The 9,034-nt window shown below is 46.8% G+C and overlaps 1 long non-coding RNA gene across 1 annotated transcript; it reads left to right on the top strand.

The window, feature by feature from the left end:
* Positions 1-302: 302 nt before the first annotated feature.
* On the top strand, positions 303-8,780 carry LOC115520092. Its single transcript, XR_003970691.1, has 3 exons — positions 303-391; positions 8,283-8,285; positions 8,771-8,780. It is a non-coding gene; the product is annotated as an uncharacterized LOC115520092 (long non-coding RNA).
* The last annotated feature ends 254 nt before the right edge of the window (positions 8,781-9,034 follow it).

Raw genomic sequence — 9,034 nt, 5'->3', positions numbered from 1 at the left:
AGCATTAGACATAAAGTCACAGCAGTTTCTCCTTGGCTCTGTTATGGGGAACCTAGAAAACTGGAGGGCACCAAAATAATCCAAGTCCTACAGGAACTCTAAAGCGAATAATTATAGAGGCACAGACGGAGAACAGAAGAAACTTCCCAGGGATCAGATCACAAACAGATCACAAACCATATACAAGGCAAACACAAAACCAACCTGAGGTGATTACATCAAATTAAGGGTCTATCTTTTTTGTTCAGAAAGCGTACTGAACGAGTACCACTCGATAGTAAAAAGATAACTAACCCAACTTGACCATGGACAATAGATCTGAATAGGCATTTCTCCAACGCAAAGATACACACATGGCCAACAGCACATGGAAAGATGCTCGGCATCATGAGTGGAGATACCACGCCCCACCCACCCGGAAAGACAGGGGTAACAAGAGTGGGTGAGAAGGTGAAGAAACGCGGACTTTCATACGTCGCTGGTGGGAATGTAAAAGGGTGCAGCTACTGTGGAAAACAGCTTTGCAGTTTCTGGAAATGCTAGACATGGAACCTTCATACGATTCTACCTTTAGGTAGTTACCTAAGAGAAAGAAAGACATGTGTCCACACAAAATTTTGTATACATGAAAGGCCACAGCAGCCAATAACTGGAACCAACCCAAAGTTGCCCATCACCCGGTGAATGGATGAACAAAAATGTGGTGTACCTATACCTATTATTTGGTAATAGACAACCGAGTACTGACACGCGTTATACGACAAATGACCCTTGAAAACTCGCTGCTAAGTGAAAGAAACCAGACAAAAAAGACCACATGTTGTATGATTCCATTTACATGGAATGTCCAGAGTGGGCAAATCTATTGAGACAGAAAGGATATTAGTGGTTGCTGAAGGGCTGGTGTGCTTGGCGGGGAGGAGGGGGGAGAGGCGGTGGGTAATGGGAAGGGACCGCTAATGGATATACGGCTTCTTTGGGGGATGATGGAAATGTTATTAAAACTGATTGTGGTAACGGTTGCACAACTCTGTGAATACACTAAAAACCACTGAATTGTACACTTTAATTGGGTGAATTGTACAGCATGTGATTTATATCTCAATTAAGTAGTTAAAAAAAAGCACGCCATGGAGAATAGATCGGTGGTTGCCAGAGGCAGGGGTGAAAGTGCGCAGAATGCGTGGTCAAGAGGCACGGACTTCCAGTTATAAAGTAAGTATGTCACGAGACGTAATGTGTAGCACGCTGACCCTGGTTAATAGCGCTACATTGTAACTTTGAAAGTTGCTCAGAGGAGGGCGCCTGGGTGGCTCAGTCGGTTAAGCGTCTGACTTCGGCTCAGGTCATGATCTCATACCTCGTGGGTTCGAGCCCCGCATTGGGATCTGTGCTGACAGCTCAGAGCCTGGAGCCTGCTTCGGATTCTGGGTCTCCCTCTCTCTCTGTCTCTCCCTTGCTCTCACTCTGTGCCTCTCTCTCTCTCTCTCTTTCTCTCAAAAGTAAATAAACATAAGAAAAAAAAAAAGAAAGTTGCTCAGAGAGTAGATCTTGAAAGTTCTCATCACAAAGAAAGAAGTTTTTTATAACCATGTACAGTGATGGATATTAGCTAGACTTACCGTGGCGATCACTTTGCAGTGTACACAGATATCGAATCTCTGTTATACACCTGAAATTAATGTTCTATATCAATCGTACCTCAATGAAAATGTTTCAAAATACATCATTAAAAAGTACCCCAGAAAGTGAGAAAAAAATATGTAAAAGTGAGATAAAAAGTTTGTAATGTCTAAAACTAAAGAGGAAGTAATATTTAGAATACGTAAGGAAATGCTGCAAATTAACAAGAAAAGGGTACGAACCGGCAATTTACAGACACTCTGACTCCTTTGCAAAAAGACAAATGCAGATTAAAACCACAGTGAGCCCTCACTGCAAACCTAGTAGCCTGGCAAAAATCAGGAAAATAGAAGCTGGATGGCATTAATGCTGGAATACAGGGGGTGGGGTCCCGTGTACATCGGTGGTGGGAGAGCGGATGGACAGATCCTTGGCGGACAGTCTGGCAGAGTTCAGCTGACGGACTCCAGCTCCGTCATCAGCTCTGGGTTCATCAATTGATGAGCCTGGGTCATTTCCAGTATGACCACGGAGTGCTGCTTCTGGGTACACACACATGCACACACACACACCCATCAAAAAGAAAATGTTCTGTATGTGTATATGTGTGTGTTTGTGGGCATGTGTGTGTGCATGTATGCATGTGTTTGTGTGTGTGTGTGTGTACATGTATATATGTGTACGGATATGTGTGCATGTATATGTATATGTATGTGTTTGTGTGCATGTATATATATGGGTGCACATGTATATATGTGTATGGATATGTGTGCATGTGTGTATGTATGTGTGTAAGTGTGTATGTATATGTGTATGCACATGTGTATGTTTGTATGTATATATGCATACATGTGTATGTGTGTATGCATGTGTATATGTATGTGTGTATATGTGTATATGTACATGTATGTGTATGTGTGTGCCTGTGAATATGTGTATATGTATGTGTGTATGTGTATATATGCATGTGTACCTGTATATATGTATGTGTATACATATGTGTATGTGTGTGCATGTGTACATGTGTGTATGCATGTTTGTATATATGTATACGTGTGTACACGTGTGTATGTACACATGTGTCTATGTATGTATGCTTGTTTGTGTATACACGTGTACATGTGTGTATGTGTGTGTACATGTGTCTGTGTATGCATGCATGTTTGTGTATATGTATATGTGTGTGTACATGCGTGTATGTACATGTATGTGTGGCTGGTGAGGGGATGAGCCACCTAGGGCACTCACCCCATGGAGGGTGGAAAGGTAGGGTGTGATGGACACACACACACACACACACACACACACCATGGAGCTCTGAGCAGGACGTGAAAACGATGGACAAGCCCACTTAGCAGCAAGGATGTGTGTTAAACACTCAGTGTGGTATGAAAAACATAAGAAGCAGCTATTCGAGGCAACCTTGTTTGTAGAAGTCACAATGGGGGCACACGGCACGAAACGTGCCCTCGTTAAGGATACATTTAAAGGAAAAGATGCACAGGAACCCACCGGCATGGTTGCCTGATGGGGTGGTTGAAATAGGGGTGGGAGGGGACAAAATAAGTACAATGAGAGGAGATGATCCTAAAAATAGCCAGTAAGGTTCTGTTCTCCCTCCTCCCCTGGAAAAGCAACAGGTGCACCTGCTCTGACGGCCTTGCTCAGGCTCTGATTGCAGAAGTTCAGGGTTTCCCTGGAGCTCTTCTCACAATGCGGTTTCTAGAGCCTTGGAGCTTCTTTTTCGGCTGGTTTGGGGTGAGAACCAGGATTGTGAATTAACGGGCTCACTCTGGCCCTTGGTCAGTCTGAGAAACTGAGCGAGACATACCTCATGCTCCAGGTTCGGACCCTTCCTTTCCCTGACGACGGCTGCGGGGTTTGGCTTTGGTTTGGCCTGCGGATTCTCAGCCGCTCTTGTTCGGCGGGCATCTGCGGTCCGCTTTGTGCTGCCTGATGGGGGGCCTGGCCCTGACTCCGGCTTTGTCCGGCGGACGTGGCATTAACCCCTGCCATTTGCCCCGCTGGTTTCATTACGGCCACGATCCCAACTTAGCGCTCACAGCCTCTGTGGCCTCTTGGCTCCGGCAGGGCGACGCCTCTTGTCTTCACTGAGGGTGAGGCCATGTCATCTGGGCCTGGATTAAGAGCCACTAAGGGCCCAGACGGCCTCCAGGAGCCTCTCTGCTCACAGTGTGAGCAGTGTCCGAGGGTGTCCGGGAACTCACAGAGCAAGAAATGAAAGTCCCCTCTCGGGCGCCTGGGTGGCTCAGTCCGTTGGGCGACCGGCTTCGGCTCAGGTCACGATCTCGTGGTCTGTGAGTTCAAGTCCCGTGTCGGGCTCTGTGCTGACGTCTCGGAGCCTGGAGCCTGTTTCGGATTCTGTGTCTCCCTCTCTTTCTGCCCCCCTCCCGTTCATGCTCCGTCTCTGTCTCAAAAATAAATAAATGTTAAAAAAAAATTAAAAAAAAAATAAAAAGGTCTCCTCTCAAAGCTGCCAGGCCACACGACATGCCCCTAACAGTCACCACTTTATTTTTTGAAGATCGAGTTGCATAATGCACATCCCGGAACCGAGCTCCGTCACCCATAGAAACAGAGGCCTTTTCTTTTGCAGGCTGGTGACTTCATTATACATTCCGGGACTGCGGGAAGCATCGGGGGAGCCTCTCTTCCGCCGGGCCTGGCATAATGGCTGGGAAAGCAGGAAAGAAGCACCAGCGGGCCCCTGGAGCAGATTAGGCGAGAGAATTCGGTGGGAGAGGCTGAGCTGCACGTCGGGAGCCCTCATTGCCACGCTGGTCATGTGCGGCCTCGGCGGGGGGCACAAAGGCGCCCTGTGTGCGGGAGTCAGCTGGCCTGGGGGCCGGTTTCCCTTCACGCCTCCCCACGGGAGAGGCTGACACAGAAAACGGCAGGCTGGGCCGAGTCAGGTAGTGAGGGGTGCGGGCGCGGCTCTGCCGGCCCTGGAGTTTGCGTGACCTGATTCCCGGAGCTCTCAGAGACCACGCGAAGGATGGCCGTAGGGGTAAATCCCATCAGGTGCACCATAGCCCTGGCTGAAATAAAAGTGAGGCACTAACAAACAAACTCTTCCCACTCTACCAAGGGTCAGATAATTAGACCGTCACGCCAGCGGATACGACGTGACGATAGTTTACAAAACAAATCCTAAACATCCGTAGAACACCACTCCCTAATGTCCAGTCCACATTCAGATTCCAGCAGCGGCCCCAATCACGCCCGTAAGTGCAGTGTAGTTTTCTGATTCAGCGGCCGGTCCAGGGTCACCTCAGCGTCCTCTTAACAGCTGCATGACAATGACATTCGACCCCGTGGCTGCCACATCATGACTCCAATCCTCCCTCCACGGATGGGCTTTTAGGTTGGCCCTGGTGTTTGGCAAACGAAAGAGTGACCGTGACGAGGAGCGTTTCCAACTTAGAATGATACGAATGGACGTGATCAAGGACCGAGAGAAGAAAGGACCACGCAGGAGGTGTTTGGATTGAAGGGGACCGAGGCGTGAAGCCTGGAGGGAGGGCGGCTGGCTCATGTGGGGAGCAGGATGTGTTGGGGAAATATACGATCGCTTCAGCTGCCGTGGGGACACCAGGCTGGGGAGGCGGGGAGGCCACTTCAGAGACTGTTCAGGCAGCCGGGGGAAGAGAGGTTAAAGCCCTGAAGTCAAGCAAGGGTGGTAGGGACGGAGAGAAATGGAACGATTCATAAAGATTTAGGACAATCCTGCTATGATTGGGATAAACCTTGAAAACATGGTTATAAGTTAAAGAAGCCGGACACAAGGCCATGGGCGCATGGTTCTTTTGATGGGGCATGTCCAGACTAAGCGTATCCATGGAGACGGGAAGCCAATTAGCCGTTACCAGGGGCTGGGAGGAGGGGGCAGCGGGGAGTGATTACTTAATGGGTACAGAGCGTTTCCCTGGCGTGATGAAAACTTTAGAAGGAGAGAGAGGTGACGACCGCACACGGGCACGAGTGTGCTAAACGCCCCCCAATCGTCCGCATCAGAATGGTCATGTGAATTTCACCTCTGTGAAAATGTGTGCGAGATAGAAAACCTCAGGACGCAGCATTCGATGGACTCTGGGAAGCGGGGGAGACGAGGGAGGGTGGCTGTCTGCGAGCTTTCTGGTGCAGGTACCTGGGTGGAAGGTGATGTCATAACTGAACTAGGACTTTCCAGAAAAAGAGCAGCTCAGGACACAAGAAGATGTTAAGATGCTTAAAAAGCTCGGATATGGTAAAACGTCACACACATACAAAAGCACACAGAGGAGAGTAATGAAAGCCCGTGTGCGCATTACCCAATTTCAACAATGACCAGTCACGGCCAGTATAGGTTTTCTGTGCCTTCATCGTCCATATTATTTTAAAATAAATCCCAGACATCGTATCTCATTCATCCATGAACAGTTCAGGAAATCTCTCTAAAAGATGAGAAATTTAAAAAGTTCAAAATATGAATATGACAACAAAAAATTAACAATGATTCCTGAATATGATCACATAGTCAGCTAGTGATCAAATTTCTGTTTTCTTGTGCTTTCTCTGAGTCAGAATCCACATAAGATCCATACATTGTGGTTGAATACTGTGTGTCTTTCAAATCTGTTTTTTTTAAATTAAAAATTTTTAAAAAAATGTTTATTTATCTTTGAGAGAGAGACAGAGTGTGAGCAGGGGAGGGGCAGAATGAGACGGAGACACAGAATCCGAAGCAGGCTCCAGGCTCTGAGCTGTCAGCACAGAGCCTGATGCGGGGCTCGAACTCACACACCGTGAGATCATGACCTGAACCGAAGTTAGATGCCCAACTTACTGTGCCACCCAGGTGCCCCTTGAATCTGTTTTTATCTACAGATGTTCCCTACATCTTTCTCTCTCCCCCTCTCTGTATGTCTGTCTCTCTTTTCTTTATAATTTACATTTTGGAAAATCAGATAATTTGTCACATAGTTATCTCCTGTGGCCTGGCTTTTGCTGTTTCCCTATGATGTCTTTTACATGTTTTTCTGTCTCCTATATTCCCTGTAAATTAATCCATCAATTAATTTGAGTTCAATTTTTTAACAGTGATGATATATTCTTCTATCAGGAGTTGCATAATACCCAACTCTGTGTGTGTGTGTGTATGTGTGTGTGTGTGTGTGTGTGTGTGTGATGTTAACAGCTGTTGATGATTAATGTCTAGTTAACACAGATAACTTGCTCCCAAATCCCTGGCCCTCAGAAACTATAAGAAAATAAATGTTCATTGTTATTTTAAGCCATTAAGTTTTGGGATGATCTGTTATCAGCAATGGGTAACTAACACAGTGAGGTTGAATCAATATTAAGAAATCCATTAATAGACTCCATTATATTAATAGAAATAAGGATAAAAATTTAAAACTCATCTCCAAAGATGTCATAAGCCAAAGCATTTAACAAAGGGTAATACCCAGTCAATAAATTAGGACTTGATGACTACTTTCTTAATACATCAAAAATATATACGTCTTGGCCCCCAAACTAGCATCTTACTTAATCAGAAAACACTCGAGGGTTTTCCATTAAAGGGAACAATAAGACAAGTATGTCCTCTATTTTCATCATTATTAAAGACCCTGGAATTCCAGTCCATGCCTTTTGACAAGGGAAAGCAATAAAAAGCATTAGTACTGGAAGGAAAAACCAAAAGCATCTCTATTTGTAATTGACATGCTTATATATCTGGAAAACACGAAACAACTGATGGAAAGCCATAAAAAAGAGAACTTATAAAGTACCACTTACGAAACGAATGTATACATATCCATCCCTTTATATACAAACAAGACAAACGATACAGCAGGAGAGAAAATCCAACATGACAGTCAAGGAAGAAAATCAAACAGCTGGAATGCACTTAAGAAATGCCTACAACCTGCCCAGAGGAAGCAGTGAAATTCTTCTGAAACAGAAGCAAAGCGTAAGCACACAGAAAGACACACATGTGCTTGAATAGAAGAGATTTTAGATATTAATTTACATCTGTCACAGAATTCCAGCAAAAATGCCCACAGTTGTTTTTTGTTTGTTTGTTTCTTTTACTGGAATTAAACTAGCCGATTTTAAAGTTCATTGGGAAGAACAAACCAGCAAGAACAGACACGGTGGGCTTTTCCGGGAGGGACCTTAGGAGTGGGTTGAGGCCCCAGGAAAGGCTGGTATTGGAGGCCAGTGCAGGTGAGAGGGAGGTGAGGAGGGCGAGCAGGTGGAGAGGGAGGGGTGGGGGGGGCCAAGGAGGAAGTGTCGGGGGAAAGGAAGAGAACCAGGAAGGAAAAATGCCACAGGAAACAAGGGGGTGGAGAGCAAGTTCCCCAAAGGAGGAAACGACCAAGCAGCCAAGCTTCTGGACGTCGCCTTTCATCGGGGTCGGGGCAGGTGGGCACTCTTGTGTGACCCGTGGCGCGGTGGAGTCTGAAACCTGCGTGCGTGAGGCAGAGGCGTGAATGAGGTCACCAGGGACGAATAACTAATTCAGACGTTTTGGTGACTTTCCTCTTGGACGTTGCTCTAGGGCCATGTACGTGTAGCATCTCTGCACACACATTGCAGATGGAATCGTACCAAGCCCGTGCCCTACAATCTACTTTTCCACTCAGCGGTAGATTGTGAAACTCATGAAGTCATGGCTTGCTCATCTTTGTAAGTCTGACTTAACGCCATAAAAATGTTGGGGGGGGGGGACTGAATCAGAAGGATTCGTTCTTTCATTTAAATATTTAACGAATGCTTCCCATGCGCCAGGCATTATTCTGGACGCTCGGGGTACGGAGTGAACAAAACAAAGATCCCTCCTGAAGGGCGTATGGATGTTCTGTTCCAGACAGAGAGTAAACAGTAAACACAGCAAATAGTTACTATGTGGAAGGTGGTAAGTGCTATGGGGAAAAAGATCGCCAGGGGAAGGGGGGTTGGGGAGGGGGTGGGTGGCAGGTGGCAATTTTGGGAACATGGGAAGGTGAGGCTTCACCCAGAGCCTGGAAGCAAGTGCGAGGCAGGGGTGCTATTCATGGAGAGAGGGGACAGAGGAGGGCTGGAGGGATACGAGGGTGACATTATTGTCATATGTGGAGTCATCCGTGTTAGACCTCAGAACAGGGGATGTCCTGTGGAGGGGTTAGTGTGTCGGCGTAGAGCTGACGAGCAATGTTTGGCCTGGAGAAAATGATTGGAACATTTTAATGAGATTATGCAAAGCGAGGGTTCCCAAACGTTAGCCTCTGTGGGCCCCACCCCCAGAATCTCTGACTCGGTCGGTCTGGGGTGGGGCCTGAGAATCTGCATTTCTAGAGGGCGCCCAGTTGATGCCGTTGGTCCAGGGGCCACACTTCGGGAACAGCTGGGGTAGAGCAAAGGA

The sequence above is a fragment of the Lynx canadensis genome, chromosome C1, assembly GCF_007474595.2.
Source record: "Lynx canadensis isolate LIC74 chromosome C1, mLynCan4.pri.v2, whole genome shotgun sequence".
Lineage (NCBI taxonomy): Eukaryota > Metazoa > Chordata > Mammalia > Carnivora > Felidae > Lynx > Lynx canadensis.
The sequence above is the reverse complement of the archived record's forward strand: the minus strand, read 5'-3'. Positions and strand labels throughout refer to the sequence as shown.